We start from the raw sequence: 25,071 nt of genomic DNA, 5'->3' as shown, positions 1-25,071 counted from the left end.
ACCCTATGGAAGAAAAGTGGGTTATTGGCTTTTGGGTAAGTTCTCAACTGGCAGAGTTAAGGTTCTGGGCATAAACTCAGGTGTCTCCCAGGGTCAGGTAGGTACAGTTGGTACACCCTCAGCGGCACCGGGGTAGCCAGGCCTTTGGTTGGTGGCTAATGGCAAGCAGGCCACGCGGAAGTGGGAGCTGGGCTCCTAGTCACTTGCTCAGGGCAAGTGGGGAAGTAGATGAGAACAAAGGTTGCACTCCCAAGGGCACTCGGCGGCTGGGTGCAGGGTGCTTTTGAGCCGTCGGGCATTCAATGTTATACAATGGAAAACTTGGAAGATGAACAAAGGCTCGGGGACGGAGATTCTTCTGGAGCGACCAACACTTCGAGGGGTAAGTTGGGGTCTTGGAGGATAGGTAGGCACCCAGAAGTTGGGCACAGGTGGGGCCGGGGTGTCTTTTGACGTCGGGGAAATCTTACCCTCTGCTGGTCGCTGTTGGAGGGTTCTCTTGTTGTGAGGCTGCTGGCGTCGGGGTCGCCGAGGAGGGTCCTTGGGCACTGGATTGCAGGTCACAATTGTCGGGGGAACGTCCTCAAGGTCTTTGTCCACTCAGGGACAGGCCGGGCTCGGTGGGTGCAGAGTGTGCTGAATTTGCGGTTCCTGGCTGGCACCAGGGGTGTTGTTTTTTGAGCAGAACCACTGCTTGTGGGAGTCCCAGTCTTGGTAGAGTCTCAAGGCAGTCAGGTCCTCTGGGGTTCTTGAGGTTGCTGACCACTGAAGGCGCCGGAGTTTCACAGGAGCTGGTTCAAGGATCAACAGGTCGGTAGAGATGGGGCCAAGTCAGTTGGTGTTGTCCTCTTGTTAGCAGCTACACGGCAGGTCTTCGGGTTTCTTGATATTCTTGTTTGTTTCAAATCAGGATCTGAGGAACGAAGGTTCAGGGTGGCCCTAAATACTAAATTCAGTGGCGTTACAGGTAGAGTAAGGGCAGGGACCAACGGGTCCCTGTCCTGGGTGAGTACACCCCTATCCTGCTCCTCTCCTGTGGGAGGGGGGAAGGAGCCTATCTCTGATTGGGCAGGGCTCCCCATCCTCAAGATGTCCGTAGCTCGGAGTTGTGCTTCACCTCGCCTCTCCCACCTGAGGGGTGGGGTTGGCAGAGGCTGGCACACCTCCTTTCTTCACTTAGGGTTTCCCGCCTGTCTTACCGCCTGAGTGGGGATCAGAACCGGTGGGGGCCAGTTGTTGAGTACAGCAAGTGGCCCCGAGAAGCTCACAAAGGCGGCATGCCTTTGAAGCTTCCCCTGCCCATCCTGGGGGAGGAGACCTAGCACCTCGCCCAGGATGTGCATTGTTGCAGGCCGAGGAGAGAGGATGGATCTCTACCCAGGGGTCCAGCAACATGTCTGTGTGGCAGCCTAGGCAGCCACTCAGACAAGACGTAGATTGTAGGTTAGGTTTCAGGGGGCATCGCTAAGATGCCCTCTGTAGTGCATTTTACATTACATCCCACACTGGCATCAGTGTGGGTTTAATGTGCTGAGAAGTTTGATATCAAACTTGTCAGTCTTCAGTGTAACCATTATGGTGCTGTGGAGTTCCTAATGACAACCTCCCAGCACCATATACTCTTAATGGCATCAATGCACTTTGTGCCCAGAAATGGCCCTGGGTACTGTAGGGGCACAGGGCTCATGCACCTGTGTCCACAACAGTGGCATAGGGCACCCAGCTAGAGGGGTGACTGATGTATGTCAGGACAGTGAGTTTGTGGGCATGGCACACAGGGAGGTGTGCCATGTCGACTCTTTGTTTAGTTCTGCACCAGGACACTCAGCCTGCAAAGGCAGTGTGCGTGTGTCAGGGTGCAGGGCCCCTAAGGGTGGCACAATAAGTGCTGCAGCCCTTAGGGGTCTTATCGGGTCACAATGCTCTGGGTACCTAGAGTACCATTTACCAGGGGCTGACATGTGGCCAGAGATGCCAATTGGGTTTTAGTTTCAACACAGTTTTAGGGAAGGAACACAGGCCCTGGGCACCTGATTGGTAGGAGCCCAGGGCACAGTCAAAGCACATCGGCAATTCAGCAAAAAGTGGGGCATACCATGCAAGAAAGATTGCACTTTCTCACACATACGCATCCTGCAAATCAAACTGCACCATCCAGTCTTCCTTCTCCAGCGCAACTAGAACATGAGCCTGGCTCAACATTTTGAGCTTCTTCTGTTTGAGGTAAAAATTCAAAACCCTGAGGTAGAGAATCGGCAGCAAACGACCATTCTTTTTGGGATTCAGGAAGTACAGAGAGTAGCACCCCTGACACCTTTCCTGCTCTGGAACTATCTCGATTGCACCCTTTGGAAGTAATAACCGTACTTCCCGTTGAAGAAGCAGGAGATGCTCTTCCGAGCAAAGACCTTGGAGGGGAGGGAACGGAGGGGGGAAACCCCTGGAAGGTTAGGACATACCCAGTTTCTTTAATGATTAAAACCCAGAGGTCTGTAGTGACAGACCTACAACGAGGTAGAAAATAGGCCACCCATCCTCCCACGTGACATGCATGCTCTAAGATGTAGGAGCTAAAGCTGCTTCCCTGCAACAACGACCGGAGAGGAGGAGGAGACTTGTTGCTGGGCAGAACCCCGCAGATTACCTCTGCCCCTCCCCTGTAGGATCTATACAGAGGATTTGTCTGTTGCTGCAGCTGTTGTCTACCGCAAAAGGACAAGTTCCTCGCACAGCCATGAAATCTGCAAAACGATCTTGGGATGGGTCTGAAGCCCAAAGGACCTTGCTGTAGCTTTGCTTTGTTTAAAGCTCTTAAGAGCAGAATCTGCCTTAACCCCAAACAAGCGAGAACCACCAAAGGGCAAATCCAACAACATAGCCTAAACATCAGGTGAAAAGCCTGAATACCATAACCAGGCATGCCTTCTCGTCGCTATGGAAGACCCCACTGCCCTGGCTACAGAGTTCACCATGTCCAGGCCGGATTGGATTACCTGGAGAGCAGCAGCTTGGGCATCCGAAAATAGTTCCTTGGACCTCCATGGGCAACTTCAGTAGAACCTTACCTGCTTCCTCTGCTGACTGCAAGCAGCCCTGCTCCTTCTCAGTCCCGCTGACTACGAGCGGTGGACGCCTATCTCTTTTTAAAAAACCCTTCCCAACCTGCCCTGCTGGCTCCGCCCACCCTCGTCATCAGCCTATTTAAACGTCCCCCATGCGTCAGCGCAGCGGACGAGCGCAGCGGGCGCGACGGAGGCGCGCCGGAGTTGCGCCAGAGTTAAGCCCGTCTGCGCCCGTCCGCGCCCAGGGGCGCTGCCTCTGCCATCTCTTATTCCCGCTCCACTCTAATGAGTCTACAAACCATTGCTTGCCCTCTACCTCCCGAGACCTGGACCAGGATCTCCTTATTGGGGATCCCAGGTCACTCTTCCCCTTTGCTGGGGCCGTCGTCATCTTCCACCCTTCCTGTCCCTGCCGAGTCTCAGCTCCGGGTATTATACCTCAACACTCGCTCCATGGTCAGGCATTAAGCCGATATTTTCCATCTTCTTATGACAGAGAAGCCAGATGTCCTTTTACTATCTGAGACCTGGCTCACTGACGACTCCCTCCCCGACATCCTTGCTGCACTACCTCCTGACTACTTTCTGCTGAATACCAACCGACCTGGAGGCCACTCCGGTGGAGGGGTGGCAGCGGTAATACGGAAGAATCTTAAGATCATTGCCTCTGCCAAAATGACCCTCCCCGATGTGGATAACCTGGTCCTCCGTCTTGGGACCGAGGTAGGCGCTGTCACTCTTATGGTACTTTACCGTCCCCCCCACCCCATGCCTTCCTTCCCCTCCTCCTTTATTGAACAGTTAACCAATCTTGCCACCTCTTCCCCCCGTACTATCATTGTCGGGGATTTCAATTACTGGTTCCAGAATGAGGATGCGGGCTCACGGGGTCAAGTCCTCCTGCCCATTCATAACACCTTGTGTGTGGTCCGATCACTTCTTAATTGACACCACCTTTTCGGCCGTTGGCCAGATCAGGACCCCCACTGCAGGAGGGCGCACCGCACGCAAGTGGAGAGCCGCCGACTCCTCCAAACTCTTATCTCATCTCTCTCTCACCCGTCCCTTGTTCCCCACAGACTCAAGCACTGACGAGCTTCAGGGGCAAGTTTCTGACTGGCTCACTATAGCCAGCGATACTTTCGCACCTTTAACCAAGTTTCCCCGATCCCGACACTGTCATTCCCATAAATGGTTTACCCCTCACCTTAAGACTTTGCAGTTAGAACTCCGCCGACTCGAGCGCAGGTGGAGGAGAGACTACTGCTTACCTAGCAGAAGTGCATATGTGGCTGCGCGGAACGAGTATAAACAGCCATTTCCGCCGCCAAAAAAGCTTATGCCTCAGACAAAATTTTATCTGCCCCCTGCAAGTCTAAGGAGATTTTTAAAATCCTCAACGAATTTACCTCCGATCCTAGGACACTTCCGACTCAGGCCCCCACACAAGAATCATGTAACGCGCTGAGCACTTTCTTTGTCCAAAAAATTGCCTCGATCAAAGACACCATTCCGACTACCCCCCCTGGCGCCGGCCCCGCTTCTCCCCCCCATAATGCTTTCTTTTACACTTTTCCCTCCCTTAGACCCTACCGCTTTGGCCACACTGGCCACCCGCGTTAAATCTGGATCCCCAGACGACTGTTGTCCCCCCACCATATTACGAAATATCTGCCACTCTTTACCTGATTGTATCCTTCCCCTGCTGAATTCTTCTCTGTCGTCCGGTACGGTACCCCGCTCCTTCAAGGAGGCCGTGTTGGTGCCTCTACTTAAGAAGCCTGGGGCTGATCCCGCCGTCCCGGCGAATTACCGCCCCATCTCTCTCCTGCCTTTTTTCTCCAAAATTTTGGAAGCCCATGTCACCACCTGCCTCTCACAGTTTGAGAACTCCACCTTTCTTGAGACTAACCAGGCCGGCTTCAGACCCGGCCACTCTACGGAGACTGTCATCTTGGCTGTGCTGGATGCCCTGAGAGACGGTGCTGACAAGGGTACCCCCCCAGGCCCTGGTTTTATTAGATCTGTCGGCTGCCTTCGACACGGTGGACCACAACATCCTTCTCCACCGTGTCGAGCAAGCTGGCATCCAGGGCCTGGCGTTGGCATGGGTCAAATCCTTCCTGACCGGGAGGTCTCAGACCCTTAGCCTGGGCACTTTTAGAGCTCCTCGGGAGCACTTGCCCTGCGGGGTCCCTCAGGGCTCCTCTCTGTCCCCCCTTCTTTTCAATCTTTATCTTCGACCCCTTCTCTTTTCCTTGAGGCAGTGGGACGTCACCGTTTTCAATTACGCGGACGACCGGCAACTCATCTTCCCTCTTGATTCCCCCTCTGCTATTCCCAACTTTCAGGCAGTTATGTCCCACATCCTATCGTGGATGTGCCAAAATCAGCTTAAGCTGAATCCCGGAAAGACGGAGCTTCTTCTCCCTGGCAAGAGCTCTACCCACTGGGGTCCGCATTTTTGGCCGGCAGAACTTGGCCTTCCCCCCCACCCCTGTGGCCTCGGTAAAAAGCCTAGGGATCACTATTGACTCCGGTCTCTCCCTCGGGCCCCAGGTGGGGACAGTTGTCTCCTCCTGCATGTTCCAGCTGCGCAGGATCAGGAAGGTGGCTTATCTCCTCACTCCTGAAGCTCTCCTGCAAGTAATCATAGCCCTTGTCCTCTCCCGCTTAGATTTTTCGAATGCTATCTATCATGGTCTGCCCAAAACATCTCTCTGCAGACTACAATTCGTTCAGAATCAAGCGGCGAGATTGGCCTTTGGGATTCCGAAATGGCAATCCGCCAAACCCCTCCTTCTAAAACTGCATTGGCTCCCCGTCATCTCGAGGGCAGCCTTTAAGATCGGCTGCCTCACCTTTAAATCCTTATCTGGTTCCTGTCCTGTTTTTTTTTAAATCTCTCATCAGGACCTACAGCCCCTCTCGGAACCTGAGATCCTCTCATCTGCACCTCTTACTCACTCCCCCTGTCAAACTCTGCAGATCCGGAGGCCGGAGATTTGCATTTCTGGCCCCCAAACTCTGGAATTCCTTCCCCCTCTCTCTTAAAACCTCCAATTCCCTTACCCTCTTCCGTAAATCCCTAAAAACTTGGCTCTTCCCTCAATCTGGCTAAACCCTCCCAGTCCCCCAGTTGTCTGCCAGCGCCAGGAAACCCATGGTGTCAGCGCGCTTTATAAATTCCCCTTACAATACAATACAATACAATACAACCTACTTGGCCGAGTCCATGAGGGAATGCATGTAGCTTACCAAGAGATATGTGGCATTCGTGGATTTAAGGGCCATAGCACACGATGAGTAAACCTTCTTGGCCAATTGCTCCATACATTTTGACTCCCTACCAGCAGGCGTGGATGGAAATTATCCTGTTGACAGATTAGAAGAGCAAGAAGCCTGGACGACAAAGCTTTTCGGTGAAGTGTGGGCAGACAGAATAGCCAGATCCCAGGGGCCATTGTCCTGGAAACAGCAGGAGAATACATTGGCTCCTGTCAAACATTCAAAATATGCTCCGTTAAGGCCTCATTGAAGGGCAGCAATGGTTTCAAAGCAGAAGTAGTTGAATAGGCCCCTCTATAAGAATATTTAATTTCAGTTCAGCTGTAGACAGAGGAAATTCTAAGAGGTCCGCCGCTTTTATAATTATCATATGATAGAAAACCACTTCAGGAGGAGGTAAGCCCTAAGGTGACGGCAATTGCCATTCAGGGGAGGTATTGAGAACACTCGCCTCTTGCAAACCTTCAAATCTGGGGTCAAGTTCTACAATTTCCTCTTCTTTCACCGATCCTGCTTCTCAAGATATTCCTCTTCCTCTAGCAGTCTCTCTCCGAGACCTCATCTTCGGAATAGGCGCCGGTGATTTCAGTACTGGCGTCGTAGGAGGATCCAAGATGATAGGATTCGAAACCGGTTGAGGACGTACTGGTACCGGTTCGGATCCAAACGGCGTCAAGGAAGAACCATCCAACGGAGCACGACCCTCCGGAAAATGTGAACGCGTTGGCAACCTCGCCCCAGTAGAGACCAACTCCCTGGCTTCACAGGTATCAAAGGAAAAAACGGAGACTGTGTAAAATGAGGGGGAACCTTCCCAGAGAGTAAGCTAGCAGACCCATGGTACAAGACGGAGCACCAGATGGATTTGCAGCCTTGCGAAAATACCAAACATGGCATTTAAGAAATGCGATGGATCTGATCCAGGAGTCTGGAACACTGGATCAGGATCCAGAAAAAAGGATTCTGGAGCAGTTTCTGGAGGCACCAAATTCAGCTCCAGTTGTAGAGTCGATGTTCTCTGCGCAGAAGTCTGATCTTGGTGCTGGAGAAGAAGAAACATTCCTCGGAGTTGGCGACTTCGACCAAATCCGAGATCTCATGCGACCCCTCTTCTGCTGCTTGCCTTGGCCATGAATAACTGGGCCTCCCTCTCCTTCAAGGCCTTTGGATTAATTTGCTTACACGAAGTGCAGGACCAGACGTCGTGATCAGAGGACTGGCACCACAAACACTCTTCGTGCGAGTAAGTGACAGACATCTGACCACCGTCTTCTCTGCAGGGCTTGACTCCAGACTTCCTAGGAGTAGTCATTTTCAGCTGGCTATAAAGTAGCGTTTAAACACAATGGGGTAACCCAGTATCCCTCAGAACCTGGGAAGGAATATGCTACTTACCAGTATGCATCTGTTCTTGGCATGTAGGGCTTCTGACATTCATATCTGTGCATAGATCGCCGCCTAGTGTTGGGTCCGGATGATTGCACTTTGTTGTCTTGGAAGAGTCTTCGAAGTATCACGAGATAGGTGACTCCTCCCCTGGACTACAGTGCGCATGGGCATCCTCTCCATCCTCAGATTGTTTTTCGCCATTGTGGCAGAGATGGAGATATGAAAGTAAGATATGGCCATGCCAGAGATAATGCTGCAGCTGCTACAGGCACCGGGGAGGAGGGCGGGCGATATGAATGTCAGCAGCCCTACATGCCAAGAACAGATGCATACTGGTAAGTAGCATATTCCGTTCGAGGCATGTGGGCTGCTGAATTCATATCTGTGCATAGACTGAATAGCAGTATCTCCTCTAGCGGTGGCCACCTGTGCCAGCTGCAGCAGTTTGGAAAAGAGTTTTGAGGACAGCCTGGCCTACAGCAGCTTGCTGTTTTGCTTGCACGTCTACACAGTAGTGTTTAGTGAAAGTGTGTATGGTGGACCATGTGGCTGCCTTACAGATGTCTTCGAGAGGAATATTCCCTAGGAAAGCCATGGATGCCCCCATCTTGCGCGTAGAGTGCGCTCTAGGGGGGACTGTTAAAGTGCGTTTAGCTTTTAGATAACATATTTGAATGCATTTAATTATCCATCTGGCTATTCCTGACTTTGAAATAGGATTTCCTTTGTGTTGTGGTGCAAAAGCAACAAAGAGTTGTTTTGTCTTTCTAAATGATTTAGTTCTGTCCACATAATAGAGTAGAGCTCTTCTTACATCTAGTGTGTGCAGGGCTCTCTTCGCTACTGACTGTGGATTCTGAAAGAATACTGGCAGTTCAATTGCTTGATTGATATGGAAATTGGATACGCCTTTGGGCATGAATTTAGGGTTTGTCCGAAGGACTACCCTGTTAGCATGGACCTGCATGAAAGGTTCCTGAATTGTTAGTGCTTGGAGTTCGCTCACTCTTCTGAGTGAGGTAATGGCAACTAAGAATGCAACTTTCCATGTCAAGAAATGTAATTCGCAAGAATGTAGAGGTTCGAAAGGAGGTCCCATGAGTCTGGTAAGCACTATATTGAGATTCCAGACTGGGGAAGGGGGGTGTCTCGGAGGGATCACCCTCTTTAAACCTTCCATGAAGGCTTTGATTGCTGGCACTTTAAACAGTGAAAGGTGCTGCCTGTTTTGAAGGTATGCTGCTATAGCAGCAAGGTGTAGTCGTATAGAAGAGTATGCTAAGTTACATGTTTGTAAATGCAGCAGGTAACATATAATGTTTTGTATAGAAGCGTCTAATGGGTTGATTTGGTTATTGTTGCAGTAAATAACAAATCTCTTCCATTTAGCTGCATAGCACGCTCGTGTGGTTGGTTTTCTTGCCTCCCTAATGATGTTCATGCAGTCTGGGGGCAAGTTAAGGTATCCGAATTCTAAGACCTCAGGAACCAGATCGCTAGGTTCATCAGATTGGGATCTGGGTGTCTTATTTCTCCATGGTTCTGAGTTAGAAGATGGGGAGCAAGGCACAGTCTTTGATGAGGAACTACTGAAAGTTCCAGGACATGTGTACCATGGTTGTCTGGCCCACGTGGGAGCAACTAGTATTAGGGTGAGCGAGTGTTGCCGCAGTTTGCGTGCCACCAGCGGTGCTGGGGGAAAAGCGTACGCAAATCTGCCTGACCAGTTCATCCATATCGCATTGTCCAGTGACAGCGGATGTGGGAACCTGGCGGCAAAGTACTGGCATTTGGAGTTATCTTTTGTGGCAAACAGGTCTACCTCTGGGTGACCCCATTCCTCGAAGAATGGCTGGAGAACCTGGGGGTGAATCTCCCATTCGTGTATTTGTTGGCTGTGCCTGCTGAGCAGGTCGGCAATTTGATTGTCCTTCCCTGGAAGGTGTTCTGCTAGGAGAAAGATGTTCTTTGGAATCGCCCACTTCCATATGCTCTGCACCAGATGGGACAGCTGTGGAGAGTGCGACCCCCACTGTTTTTGGATATAGTACATTGCGGTCATGTTGTCCGTCCGGATCAACACAGTCTTGTTGTACACGTATTTTTGAAAGGCTTTTAGGGCTAGGAATATCGCTAGCAACTCTAGTTGGTTGATATGCAGGTTTTTCTGTTTGGTTGTCCAGAGCCCCTTGTACCGTGTATTGGAGGAGATGGGCTCCCCAGCCTGTCAGTGATGCGTCCGCTGTTAGTACTAGTTGTGGAACCGGCTCTTGGAACAGTCGCCCTCTGGAAAGGTTTTGTGGTTTCCACCACCGCAGAGAGTTGTGTGCGCGACTGTCCACCAACACTAGGTCTTTTAGTTGTCCACGAGCCTGGTTCCATTGCCTTGCTAGGCATTCCTGTAATGGGCGCATCTGAAGTCTGGCATGGGGGACAATAAATATACAGGAGGCCATCATGCCTATGAGCTGCATGAAGACTTGAGCTTGCAGGGAGTGTTGTGGCTGGAATTTGCGAATGAGTATTGTAGGAAGGTAGATCCCTGACTATGGTTGCCCCCAACTTTTTGCCTGGTGTTTTGCTGGTTTTCTGACTTAGTTGACCTGGGGCCCTGCTATTCAGGACCCCAGGCCTACTGCTCTCTCTGTAAAATGGATTCCATGTACCCTAGGTACATATCTAATTGGATACTGAGTCACCTTATCAGTCCCTGTACAGTGTACCTTAGGTACCCAGGGCATAGGTGTACCCAGGGCCTACCAGGGGCTGCAGCATGTATTATGCCACCCCTGGCTGGCCATCCAAATCTGACACAACTGGCTGCACGACAGCTGGGGCAAGGTGGTGTAATCACCCTTTGCTTTAGATATAGTATACCTATATCTAACCCTAAAATGGACACACAGATCTCCTATCAGTCACTCCTATGGCAGGCCTTGACAATCCTGAAGGCAGAGTGCTTGGAATCGTGTGAGATAGTGCTCTGGCATGAGCTGAGCCTGTCTGCGGCTTTCGGGATCCATCCCTTAGCCGTTTCCATGATATCGCATACCATATACTCTTAAGTGCATTATAATCCTCGCGGTTATGTGCCAACTCTGGTATCGCTTTATCAAAACATGTCGAGTAAGGTGTCATACGAATTGGAATACTAACCCCTCGCCAATTCTGGCGACGGGGTTAGCATTCCACCCTTCTAGAGGGACTCGACATGCATGTAACCTGTAACCCCGGTTAAAGTTAGACAGAGCCTTAGCTCCACAAAATGGATGCTGCCACCGAGACACAAGTCTGCCCTCCTGCTGCTGGGAGTCCTCCCAGCCCAGGAGGCAAGGACAAAGGGTTTCCTGCCAGGGGCGGTGCCAGCACCGTCCCAGACAGGATTTTGTGTATCCTAGGTAGGCAGGGCTTTAGAGGAAGGTGACTGCAAGTGGCACCCCGGTGCTCACTGTGCATAGGCCGGCTGGAACCAGTTCCAGGGGCACTCCAGCCCCTGATCTGGGGAAAGCCCGCCAAAGGAGAGGGGTGTAACCACCCCCCTCCTAGTCCCACCCATAGGGCAGGACTTAGTCGCGTGCCAGCCCCCTTTTGCAGGATAAAGGTAGGAGCAGGCCCCCTTCCAAATCAGATCATCTTTGAATCCTGAAACTACTTTCCACGAAAGGAACTCAAGACTTCTTCCCAAGATTCTCCCTTGTGACTAAGGAGTAGTCACCCTGCAGCAGCAGGCACCAACCAAGCATCGCGGTTTGTTGCCAGTCTCTCCTTCGGATCAAGACTGCTCCAGCACGACGAGAACCGGCTTCCCTGGCACCTCTGACCTCAACCTACATCATCAGCCCAGCTGTGATCCGTGGGTGTGACGAGACCTCGAGGGACCGGCCATCTTCAGAACTACACGACGCTTGTCCAGCACGACCACCGAGTGACCCTCGACCGAGTGCTTTGGGGTAAGAGAAGCCCCGACCCTGAGCAGCTCCAGCACCGAAGTTCAGCCCCCCTGCATCCACGAGATCTGCGTGGGGCCCTTCTGCTCTTTGCTGCCAACCGCGTTGTCCAGGTCGCTTGCCCGTTGGCTAGTGGCCCTCTCACGACGCTCCACGACGACAAACACTGCTGGTCTGGTTGCTCCAGACTAGCCCTTGCTCCCCTCCAAAAGAGGAGCACCCTGGACCCTCTTGGTCCACTCAAGACGCCATTTTAGGTCCACCGCGTGGGCCTTGCATTTGCCAAGACTTGTTGCCCAATGCTGGGTCCAGCGACGTCGACAGCAAGAACCTTCGTGGGACAGCTCGCACCTCCATCCTGGTCGCCGACAACGCCTCCTGGTCCGAGAGACTGCAGAGCCCAGCAGCGCCCACTCAGCTGGCTGAGGTGACTTCGTCCGGTGCCATCCTGGTGCCCACTCAAATCACTGGCTAGTGATTCAGAACTTGGTCCCCTCTGCTTACAGGTTTCTTCTTCCCTGATCCAGGCTTGGATCAGCACGAACTTCTTCACTGGTCGCCTGCCAGCAACTTCTTTCTTCAGGCTCCTGGATCTTCAACGAGGGTTTCCGACGCAACTTCAACCCTATGCAGCCGCAGCCCCTGGGCTAGGTAACCTGAGTACTCCGGTGCTACAGCATAGTCCAACACCCTAAGTGTTCGGATCCACTCCCGTTTTCGACCCACCTAGTCGGGTTCGCCCGAGAACAGTAACTTTGTCTTTACTAGCTTCCATAGACTTTTTCCCGCCTTACGCGTGAGAGTTCCCACTCTGCACACGACGTCCACAGGCCTCCTGCTACTAATCTAAGGGTTTAGTATTGTAGGCCTAGCGTTTCTAAAGTCTATGAGAATAGTTACTTACCTGCTAGTAATTCGCATTCCACTTTTGTAATATATGGTTTTTCGTGCCCCTCGGGCATTTGTGTAAATTGTGCGACTTAAAGTATTTTCGTAAGAGTTTTGTTGTGTGCTTAGCTCCCTGACTCATAAAGAGTTCAGGGTAGTCTTGTTATAAATAAATATCTGTTTATTTTCATAACAACTTGTGTGGTGTCCTTTCACTTGGTGTTCAAGGGGTAATGTGATGGTAAAACAGCTGGCTTAACACGCCCTCTAGAGTCTTAGCCTTAGACTGCTCGTATCCATGCTACTAGGATAGCTGGTCTATAAGGTTGACTTACAACCAATCATCAATAAGGGTTGTTTGGACTGATACATAGTGATCACTAGAATGGTGAGCACTGCATATCAGGCCAACTTCTCACAAGTATCTGCATGCTGGCTATCCTTGCTGTGTTTGGATATGCCTTCGCCACCGAGGTTTTTATAGTGGCTCCCAGGTATTGCTGTATGTGGGAAGGTTGCAGATGCGATTTTGCGTAGCTGATTGAAAAGCCTAGGCTGTGTAGCAACTGGATTGTTTGGGATGTGTGTGCTGCACATTGTTGGTACGATGTTGCTTGTATTAGCCAATCGTCCAGGTAAGGGTACACATGGATGTGTTGCCTCCTGAGATGCGCTGCCACAGTCGCTAAGCATTTTGTAAACACTCTTGGAGCCGTGGTAACCCCGAAGGGCAAAACCTTGAATTGGTAGTGTTGTCCTTCTATTGTGAACCTGAGGTATTTTCTGTGGGCTGGATGGATGGGTATGTGAAAGTACACATCTTTGAGGTCTAGAGTTGCTAGGAAGTCTCCTTGCTGTAGCAACGGGAGCACTTGTTGTAGTGTGATCATATGGAAGTGCTCCAATAGTATATATTGATTCAGGGGCCTGACGTCCAATATTGGTCTGAGAGAACCGTCCTTCTTTGGAATAAGGAAGTATAGGGAGTATACTCCTTTCCCTTGTTGGTGGAAAGGGACTTGCTCTATGGCCCCCTTTTCCAGCATGCATTTTACCTCTTGTTGTGGAAGGGTGATGTGCTCTGTGGACATCGGACGATGTCTGGGTGGTATGCTTGTTGGTGTAGAAGTCAGTTCTAGGCAATAACCAGACTGGATAATTTCTCTCACCCACCTGTCCGTGGTAATTGCGTGCCAGACAGGTAGGAACTGTTGTAGTCTGCCTCCGACTGGTGTTAAGTGGTCTGGAGGCAGCGTAATGAAGTCACTGTTTTGTGGCAGTGGAGGCCCTGTTATTGCCTCCACGTCCTCTTCCTTTATTACTGTTACCTCTGTAACCACCTCTGGCTGTGTTCTTTGTGAAGGAGCCTTGTGTGTTACCTTTGTATGAGGCAGATGTTTGTGAAGCATTCCCTCGTGTATTTGCTCTGTATGAGGAGCGACAAAAGGAGCCCCTATGTTGCAGAAATTGCAATGCACCCATAGATTTTGCGGTTTCTGTGTCCTTTTTCATTTTGTCCAAGATGGTGTCTACCGCAGGGCCAAATAGAAAGTCTTGATTGACAGGTTGGTTAAGAATGGTGGACTGCACCTCATTCTTAAAACCGGAAATACGCAGCCATGCATGTCTGTGTAGCAGGACACTAGTATTAATAGACCTAGCTGCGGTGTCTGCAGCGTCAAGCACACATTTGATGGAGGCGTTTGATATGAATTTACCCTCCTGTAGGAGATCATTGGCTTCTGCTTTGAAAGGCTCGGGCAAGTGTTGCATAAGGCTCTCGAGCTGATCATAGTGCGCCCTGCCGTACCTAGCCAGTAGGGCTTGTGTGTTAGCAATCCTCCAGGAGTTGGATGCTTGTGCCGCTACCCTTTTGCCTGATGCCTCTAGAATTTTTGACTCTTTGTCAGGGGGAGGTACTTCCCCTGTTGTCTGAGAGTTGGCTTGTTTTCGTGCGTTGGCAACCACCAGTGAGTCTAGTGGAAACTGGCCCTTGATGTAAGTAGGGTCTGTAGGAGCCGGTCTATATTTTTTTTCTATTCTGGGATTGATTACCCGTGCCCTGGCTGTGTCCTTAAATATGTCAGGTGCGTATTTTAGAACTCCCTTTAACATGGGAAAAGTTTTGACACTTTTTTTCTGCAGTAGTAATGTGTCAAACAGGAAGTCTTCTTCTACAGGGTCGCTGTGCATGTCCACGTTGTGGAATTGTGCTGTCTATGAGCTGGTTGAAAACTACTGTGTCATCAGTCATAAGTGGGCACATCAGGGATGGGATGGGTGTCATAGGGTCTGTTGGTTCTTCCCAAGGTTCCTCCTGAGGAGGATCTTGTGGGAAATCATATAGAGGCTGTGGTTCATACCCTGCGTCCCCCTCACCGTCCCCGTGGTAAGAAGGTGATGTAGGTGCAAAAGGTGTGGCAGGCATAATAGGTTAAAAAGGGCTGATGGGTCTTGAGGGAGAAGTCCCAAAGTCCTTTTTCTTTAGTGGAATAGGTGAATCAGGTATAAAGCCCAAGGGCCTCTTTTTTTTATGCAGGATGGTAACTTTACCAGTCTCGGGGTTAATGTATATTTTAGCTTGGTCGTCAGATGGATCTGGGTGGAATAGTTCTTCCTCTACAGTCCTGGGTTTAGTGTTTGACTTTTTGTGGTCGGCAACACTAGTTTTTTCGACGACTTCTGGAGTTTTGTTGGACTTTTTAGGCTCGAGCCTGATTTCGGGTCGACAAGTTTTTTCGGTTCGACCGGAAGTTTCGGGGCGACACGTTTTTTGTGCTCCGTAGGCTTCTTCGGAGGAGTGTCTTTCACCGAGTCGATGTTCTTCTTTGGATCGACTGGTGGCTTTGGAGCAGTTATCTTCAGGTCGACAGGTTTGTCCGGTTTCGGTACAGCACCGGATGCCGGGTCGACGGATTTTGGAACAGCAGGCTTGTTCGGGTCGGCGACCTTCTTCGGTTCGGCGCCCTTCGGCTGTGCGCTTTTGTTTGGGTCGACGGCTTTTGGCTGAACGGCCTTTGTGGGGTCGACAGTCTTTTTAGGCTCAACGCTCTTTGGCTGTGCGGCCTTTTTTGGATAGAAGCCCTTCGGGTCGGTGACCTTTTTTGGCTCTGGAACCTTCTTCGGGGCGATGGTACTGGGCCCTGGGGTGTCTGAAGGTTTCGGTTTTGTTTTCGGAGCCGAGCCGGAAGGCGGGGCTGTCGAAAGTCTTTTATGATCTTGGCTAAGGTCTTTTGGCAATGCCTCGACCGGAGCCTTTGGTAACGGGACAGTCGGTGTCGGGGGTGTTGTACTCACGATTTGCCCCGACGGGATTTCGTCGGAGTCAGAATAGTCCTCTACGGTGACGATTTCTAGGTCAGAGTCTTGAGCGTCCGGTAGTTCCTGGTCATCATCGAAGATGTTGTCCGGTTCCGGTGCCTGTCGCTGCATTTCTTGCCTAGCGGCCCGTCGGTTCCGTATAGTTTTCTTCGACCGAAACTGGGCGCAGGCCGAGCAGGTTTCTTCCCTATGGTCTGGGGAAAGGCACTTGTTGCATACTGAATGTTTATCAGTATGTGGGAATTTGGAGTGGCATTGTGGGCACTTTTTGAAAGGGCTTTCTTCCATCGACGGTCGGCTCACGTGGCGTCGAAAAGGCCCAACGGCCCGTGTCGACGACCGATTCGAGAAGGAAGTGTGAATCGAGTAGAAAGGTACCGAACGAGAACAATACCGTCGGAGCCTAAGTTTTGTTTTCGATTCCGAGTTGGAGTATACGAATTTGCGTCCAGACGGTGGAGCCTCTCTTCCTCTTTCGAGGGATGCGGAGGCGGAAAGAAGGTGGGCAAGGTAATGGACTGCCCGATGTGGAAGGCCGTGACAACCTTGGGCAGGAAAGAGGGTCTTGTCGCAACACAACCTTGTCCGGATGGACAGAGAGGAAAGGAGGTGTGGAAGAAAGAACCTGGAGCTCACTCACTCTCCTGGCAGAGGTGATGGCAACGAGGAAAGCAGTCTTCAAAGTAAGAAGACGGAGAGGACAGTTATGGAGCAGCTCAAAGGGAGCACACATTAGGTAAGTAAGAACAAGGTTCAAGTCCCACTGGGGCATCACGAAAGGAACAGGAGGGAACATGTGTGTGATGCCCTTCAAAAACCTATTTACAATTGGGGACTTGAACAATGAAGGCCGATCAGGTAGCCTTAAGAAGGCAGAAAGGTACCCCTTGATAGTGCCCAGAGCAGAGCCCTGCTGGGCAAGAGAAAGAAGGAAGAGGAGAACCTCAGAAAGGGGTGCAGAGAGTGGATCCACAGCCTTTGCTGTGCACCATGCCACAAATCTGTTGCACCTGCAGGCGTATACCGACTTTGTGGAGGGACGCCTGGCTGCCAGAATGACATTTCAGACATCAGGAGGCAAGACAAATGGCCTCAACTGCCGCCGCTCAATCTCCAAGCTTGTAGGTGGAGACTGGACAGGTTCGGGTGGAAAACCGTCCCCTGCTGCTGCGACAGAAGGTCCTCCCGAAGAGGCAGACGAATCGGGGGATCGACTGACATGCTGAGTAGCTCGGGATACCAGTATCTTCGTGCCCAGTCCGGGTCCACAAGGATAACCTGGGCCCGGTCGCGCCTGATCTTCTTCAGCACTCTGGGCAGAAGTGGAATAGGCGGAAAGGCGTACAATAGACAGCAACTCCACTCGCGACGAAAAGTGTCTCCGAGCGAGTGCCGCCTTGGAAATTCAAACGCGCAGAACTGATGACATTGCGCGTTCTCTTCTGTGGCGAATAGATCTAACCAAGGCTCTACCCACTGCTGAAAGAGGCCTTGCGCCACGTCCGAGTTCAGACGCCATTCGTGATCCATCATGCACCGACGGCTGGGTTCGTCCGCCCTGGCATTCAGAGAACCTGCCAGGTGTTGAACCACCAGGGTCATGCCCTGATGTTCCAGCCACTGCCAGAGGCGCCGAGCCTCTTGGCATAGGGTCCACGACCCCACCCGCCCTGTTTGTTGCAGTACCACATGGCGGTGGTGTTGTCCGTGAACCCCTGCACTACACTCCTCTGGACAGAGGGGAGGAATGCCTTCAGTGCTAGTCGGATCGCCCGCAGCTCCAAAAGGTTGATATGGAGCCGGGACTCCGCCGGAGACCAGAGGCCTCTGATCTCCGCCTCTCCCATGTGGCCTCCCCAGCCCTGAAGGGACGCGTCCGTCACAACCACGTGCTCCGGGTGTGGTAGGGAGAGGGATCTGCCACTGACCCAATCGCAGTCCGTGAGCCACCACTGCAACTGTCTTGCAGTGCCCTCCGAGATCAAGACATGATCGGACAAGTTGTCCTGATGCTGGGCCCACTGAAACTTCAGGTCCCACTGCAGAGCCCGCATTCGCCACCGGGCGTGATGCTCCGGAAGGATGCAGGAGGCCATCAGCCCCAGCAGCCGCAGCGTCAACCTAACCGAGACTCGGGATAAAGGCTGAAAGATGGATATCAGAGCCTGAATATCCCGAACCTGCTGTTCGGGAGGATAAACCCGAAACTGCGCCGATTCTAGAACCGCTCCGATGAAGAGGAGCTTCTGAGAGGGACACAGGTGCGACTTCGGCACGTTGATGGAGAACCCCAGCAAGTGTAGGAGGTCGGCCGTAGGCTGGAGGTGGCTGACTACTGTCTGAGGAGAGCCCGCCTTCAACAACCAGTCGTCGAGGTAGGGGACCACTTTCGTGAACACCCGTGGGGCGCTGGTAGGGCCGAAGGGGAGCACGGTAAACTAAAAGTGCTCGTGGCCTACCGTGAACCGCAGGTAACGCCGGTGGGCCGGCAGGACGGGGATGTGAAAAGAAGCGTCCTGCAAGTCCAACGCTACCATCCAGTCTCCCGGGTCCAGGGCAGCTAAGACCTGAGCTAAAGTCAGCATCTTGAACTTCTCCTTCCGGAGGAAGCCGTTGACGTTCCGTAGGTCCAAGATAGGGCGTAGGCCCCCTTTGCCCTTCTTGGGTACCAGAAAGTAGTGGGAGTAACAACCACACCCTACTTCTGGCCCAGGAACGCGCTCCATGGCCCCCTTGGGCAAGAGGGCCGTGACTTCCTCTTGCAGAAGTTGCAAGTGATCCCCGACACGCGGTGGAATTGCGGTGGCATGGCTGGAGGGGTCGCCTCGAAGGGGAGGGAGTAGCCTCTTCGGACGATTTGCAGCACCCACCTGTCTGACGTGACAGTGCGCCAGTGGAAGAGGTGATGGCGAACCCTGCCCCCCACTGGCGTCACATGGGCCTGAAAACACGGACTAGGAAGGTTTTGAGGCAGGTGCTGCGTGGGGAGGTGTGGACTGGCCTCGCCGTTGTCCCCGACCGTCGCCACGGCGGTTTCCACGGCCGCCACCGCGCTGTTGAACATTCTGCGGTGCGTGGCTGGCAGCACGTGTGGCCACGAAAGGAGCGAAAGGCACCCGATTGCTGGCGTGTGGCCGAGAGGCCCAAGGACTTGGCCGTAGCCCTGGAGTTCTTAAAACGCTCAAGCGCATGGTCTGCCTTGTCGCCAAAGAGGCGACGGCCATCGAACGGCATGTCCAGAAGAGTGGCCTGGACATCGGCCGAAAAGTTAGCGGACCTCAACAAGGCGTGGCATCGAACCGCCACCGTCGTTGCCATAGCCCTGCCCAGTGAGTCCGTGGTATCCAGCCAACACCGGATGGAATATCGTGCTGCATCTCGGCCCTCCACAAGGGCTTGGGCGAGTTTAGCCCGGACCTCCTCCGGACATTGTGGCAGCACGTCCGCGACCGTGTCCCACAGGGTGTGGGTGTAGTGGCCCAAGAGGCATGCAGTATTGACAGACCGCAGTCCCAAACTCAGGGATGAGAACACTTTCTTCCCGAATTGTTCATACCTCTTGGATTCCCGATCGGGCGGAGCCGTCAGGAATGCGGTCTGGGAAGTGGAGGCCTGGATGACCAGGCTCTCAAAGGGTGGGATGGGTGGATAAAAAGCAAGGGTCGCCCGGGGCCGGGCGGTAACGTCTGGCCACGTTCCTATCCACAGGCGGACCTGTGGCGGGCTTGGACCAAGTGCTCACAAGAACGTCACACAAGGCCTCATTAAACGGCAGCAGAGGCTCAGTGGAGCTTGCCTGCTGTTTAAGGACCTCAGTGAGGAGGTTAGTCCTCACGGCCGCGACGGGGAGCTCAAGGTTTAAGGCCTTGGCCGCCCTCGTCAACACTACACTGTAAGTAGCCCCCTCCTCCGTAGCCACGGGTAGAGGGGAGACAAATCCAGTGTCTGGCGAAGTGTCAATTCCACTGGCCTCCCCAAGTTCATATGTCCAGTCCTGTTGAGACTGGCGTCGGGGGCTGTGCCAGATCTGGACCGAAGGGAGGATTGGGGACGGCGTCCATCGTGGGCGCCGGGGGCAACACCCGCAGGGCGGGCGCCGGTGAGGTCGACCAAAGTCGCCGGGGCCGAAGCACCCGACCCGCTAGGCCCTCCAGCCGGGGCCGTTGGGCCCGGGGACCCGGCTGAGGGGTGGAGGGACCTCATGGCCATGAGGTACCGCTCGACCTCCTCTGGCGTCGCACCATGCCCAGGGACCCGAAGGTATGGGGCAGGCGGCGACGCCTGCGACTCCGTTGGAGCCGCGAGGGTGGTGTCATGGTGCGAGCGTCGGGGTGGGTCGGACGAACGATGACGTCTCTCTCCGACCTCTCATGCCTCTCTTATGAGGACTTGGATCCTGACGACCGATGTCCACTCCCGGAGCTGCGAGGACTCCGACCCCGCGACCGGTCCCTCGACCTCCTGTGGGACCAGGACCTGGAGCGACGCGGGCAGACTGCCGGAGCTCGAGTCACTTGCGGGACCGCTCCCACCTAGCTTTAGACGTCAGGGCCCGGCAGTCGGAGCATGTGCGGTCGTCGTGGTCGAGGCCTAAACACTTGAGGCACCGGCGATGGGGGTCGGTAACCGACATCAGTCGGTCCCACTTGGAGCAGGGTTTAAACCCGGGCATCCCTACCGGCACCGTCGGAGTCGAAGACTCGAGTAGAGAAATGATCAAAAGATCAAAAAAGTTTAGTCAAAAAATGACTACGGGGTAGAGCTTCTCCGGATCTTCGCTAGCTGGCGTGGAAAAAAGAAGAACTGACGTCAGCGCGCATGGGCAGCGTCTAAGTACTCCGACGACGTCATTCCGGCGCTAACGACGCCGACGACGGACGCGGAGCCGCGGACGACGCCTGCCGGCACGCAGGGGTATTTCTACCCAAAATTTTCAGGATCCAGTCTGACGCCTGGGTATATTCTAAGGTAAGGAATCTATCACTAACGTGTCTTTCAGATTGTAATGTGCTTGACCCATAAAAAGGTCTCAAATTGTGTAATCCTAGGTAGGTATTTTATTACACCGAGCTGCTTTTTTCTTCATTATAATATATGAGAGAACCTTCAAATGTCAGTTCAGCATATCTGCTGAACATAAAAACTTGCCTGATTTAACATACTAAACCTTTTCTCCATGTATAATATAATCTAGTGCACAAATAGAGCACACATGACCCTTGACTGGCCTCTTAGTTCATTAATAGCACTGTCATCAAGGCGGAGAAAGGAATGTTTTTCAGTTCATATTCAAAAACTCACATACATTACTATAGCATGATGTGGCAGCACGTCATTTACATTTACAGGCAGTTTCTATTGAATTTGCATCAAACCTTCCTACGCACATACAGGTTTACTGATAAAACTATATGGCACACAAACAATGTGTGGAAATCATTTTACAGCAAATATTTATGATATGTACGTCACAAAGCAAACTTTTCAGATTTGTTTTGATCCTATTAAAATCTTTGTTTCCATCTCACGGCAGAAAGACAAAAAAAGTGTTTTACTATCAACACAATTTCTCTTGCAGGAGAAGGAGGGTCTGATGTTGAAAACTTCAGATCTTGTTGCAGAGCTTATACTTCTAGAAAAGTAGAAGAGTAACTGCCTTAACGGTAGCTGGTGTCAGCAGTATATCTATTGTAATTTCTAAGAGAACTGAAACTTAAAGAAGAGGCGTTGGAAAAGCTCTAGGTTGCAAGAATTCTAAAATTGTCAACATCACCTTTTGTGGAGCCTCCACAGGAAATTTCAATTTAATTTAATTGCTTCCTCACATATATATTGGTAAAAAGCACATTACAGTAGTCCAATTTATACGTGATAAACGCGGACACCATAGTTTTCTGCAAATCCCGATTGGCAAAAGGATGGACTTTCCTAAGTAGTTTAACCCCTTCCGCGCTAATGACAAAGCCAGCTCGTCATGGGCGTTACCTGCGCTACACGGATGACGAGCTGGCTTTGTCATAAACAACGCGATTTTGAAAAATCAGCGCACAGCGGGAAAATGCGGTAGCGCGGTAGGGGTTAAGCAAAAAGGAGGAAGTGGAGTGTGAGAAGTTGGCCTGATATGCAGTGTTCACTATTCTAGTGATCACTATGTATCAGTCCAAACAACCCTTATTGATGATTGGTTGTAAGTCAACCTTATAGACCAGCTATCCTAGTAGCATGGATACGAGCAGTCTAAGGCTAAGACTCTAGAGGGCGTGTTAAGCCAGCTGTTTTACCATCACATTACCCCTTGAACACCAAGTGAAAGGACACCACACAAGTTGTTATGAAAATAAACGTATATTTATTTATAACAAGACTACCCTGAACTCTTTATGAGTTAGGGAGCTAAGCACACAACAAAACTCTTACGAAAATACTTTAAGTCGCACAATTTACACAAATGCCCTAGGGGCACGAAAAACCATATACACAGTAAGTGGAATGCGAACTTGCTAGCAGGTAAGTAATACTTTTCTAGACTTAGGAATCGCTAGGCCTATAATTCTAAACACTGGGATTAGATGCAGGAGGCCTGTGGACGTCGTGTGCAGAGTGGGAACTCTCACGCGTAAGGCGGGAAAAAGTCTATGGAGGCTAGCAGTTACAAAGTTACTGTTCTCGGGCGAACCCGACTAGGTGGGTCGAAAACAAGGGTGGATCCGAACACTTAGGGTGTTGGACTATGCTGGAGCACCGGAGTACTCAGGTTACCTAGCCCAGGGGCTGCGGCTGCATAGGGTTGAAGTTGCGTCGGAAACCCTCGTTGAAGATCCAGGAGCCTGAGGGAAGAGTTGCTGGCAGGCGGCCAGTGAAGAAAGTTCGGAGTGATCCAAGCCTGGATCAGGGAAGAAGAAACCTGTAAGCAGAGGGGACCAAGTTCTGAATCACTAGCCAGTGATTTGAGTGGGCACCAGGATGGCACCGGACGAAGTCACCTCAGCCAGGTGAGTGGGCGCTGCTGAGCTCTGCAGTCTCTCGGACCAGGAGGCGTTGTCGGCGACCAGGATGGAGGTGCGAGCTGTCCCACGAAGGTTCTTGCTGTCGACGTCGCTGGACCCAGGATTGGGCAACAAGTCTTGGCAAATGCAAGGCCCACGCGGTGGACCTAAAATGGCATCTTGAGTGGACCAGGAGGGTCCAGGGTGCTCCTCTTTTGGAGGGGAGCAAGGGCTAGTCTGGAGCAACCAGACCAGCAGTGGTTGTCGTTGTGGAGCGTCGTGAGAGGGCCACTAGCCAACGGGCAAGCGACCTGGACAACGCGGTTGGCAGCAAAGAGCAGAAGGGCCCCACGCAGATCTCGTGGATGCAGGGGGGCTGAACTTCGGTGCTGGAGCTGCTCAGGGTCGGGGCTTCTCTTACCCCAAAGCACTCAGTCGAGGGTCACTCGGGAGTCGTGCTGGACAAGCGTCGTGCAGTTCTGAAGATGGCCGGTCCCTCGAGGTCTCGTCGCACCCACGGATCACAGCTGGGCTGATGATGTAGGTTGAGGTCAGAGGTGCCAGGGAAGCCGGTTCTCGTCGTGCTGGAGCAGTCTTGATCCGAAGGAGAGACTGGCAACAAACCGCGATGCTTGGTTGGTGCCTGCTGCTGCAGGGTGACTACTCCTTAGTCACAAGGGAGAATCTTGGGAAGAAGTCTTGAGTTCCTTTCGTGGAAAGTAGTTTCAGGATTCAAAGATGATCTGATTTGGAAGGGGGCCAGTTGCTACCTTTATCCTGCAAAAAGGGGCTGGCACGCGACTAAGTCCTGCCCTATGGGTGGGACTAGGAGGGGGGTGGTTACACCCCTCTCCTTTGGCGGGCTTTCCCCAGGTCAGGGGCTGGAGTGCCCCTGGAACTGGTTCCAGCCGGCCTATGCACAGTGAGCACCGGGGTGCCACTTGCAGTCACCTTCCTCTAAAGCCCTGCCTACCTAGGATACACAAAATCCTGTCTGGGACGGTGCTGGCACCGCCCCTGGCAGGAAACCCTTTGTCCTTGCCTCCTGTGCTAGGAGGACTCCCAGCAGCAGGAGGGCAGACTTGTGTCTCGGTGGCAGCATCCATTTTGTGGAGCTAAGGCTATGTCTAACTTTAACCGGGGTTATAGGTTACATACATGTCGTGTCCCTCTAGAAGGGTGGAATGCTAACCCCGTCGCCAGAATTGGCGAGGGGTTAGTATTCCAATTCGTATGACACCTTACTCGACATGTTTTGATAAAGCGATACCAGAGTTGGTATATAACCGCGAGGATTATAATGCACTTAAGAGTATATGGTATGCGATATCATGGAAACGGCTAAGGGATGGATCCCGAAAGCCGCAGACAGGCTCAGCTCATGCCAGAGCACTATCTCACACGATTCCAAGCACTCTGCCTTCAGGATTGTTAAGGCCTGCCATAGGAGTGACTGATAGGAGATCTGTGTGTCCATTTTTAGGGTTAGATATAGGTATACTATATCTAAAGCAAAGGGTGATTACACCACTCTGCCCCAGCTGTCAAGCAGCCAGTTGTGTCAGATTTGGATGGCCAGCCAGGGGTGGCATAATACATGCTGCAGCCCCTGGTAGTCCCTGGTTACACCTATGCCCTGGGTACCTAAGGTACACTGTACAGGGACTGATAAGGTGACTCAGTATCCAATTAGATATGTACCTAGGGTACATGGAATCCATTTTACAGAGAGAGCAGTAGGCCTGGGGTCCTGAATAGCAGGGCCCCAGGTCAACTAAGTCAGAAAACCAGCAAAACACCAGGCAAAAAGTTGGGGGCAACCATAGTCAGGGATCTACCTTACAGCGGGAAAACGCGGTAGCGCGGTAGGGGTTAAGCAAAAAGGAGGAAGTGGAGGTAATGGAGTTAATCTGGCTTTCAAAAGACAACTTACTGTAAACAAAACCCAAAGATTTTTTACTTTCGAAACAGGACTGGAAAGATTACCAAGTTCCTGGGACCACCAGCGGGTGGACCATAAAGAAGCGTGTCTGCCGAATACAGAACCACAGTTTTAGCAGAATTCAATTTTAAACAGTTGTCGCTCATCCATCTCCCAATTTGAAGCATACAGTTGTGGTAACTAGTGGCGGTGGCTTCAGAGCAACTGGCCATCGACACCACAATCTGAATGTCATCAGCGTAGGACAC

The 25,071-nt window shown here is 52.0% G+C and overlaps 1 protein-coding gene across 3 annotated transcripts in view; it reads right to left on the bottom strand.

The window, feature by feature from the left end:
- The window catches only part of SRRM1 (serine and arginine repetitive matrix 1), an 836,097-nt gene that overhangs the window by 188,293 nt on the left and 622,733 nt on the right, over positions 1–25,071 (bottom strand). The gene's annotated exons all lie outside the window — the stretch shown is intronic.

Source organism: Lissotriton helveticus, chromosome 3_1 (genome assembly GCF_964261635.1).
Source record: "Lissotriton helveticus chromosome 3_1, aLisHel1.1, whole genome shotgun sequence".
In the NCBI taxonomy this organism is placed as follows: Eukaryota; Metazoa; Chordata; class Amphibia; order Caudata; family Salamandridae; genus Lissotriton; species Lissotriton helveticus.
The sequence above is the reverse complement of the archived record's forward strand: the minus strand, read 5'-3'. Positions and strand labels throughout refer to the sequence as shown.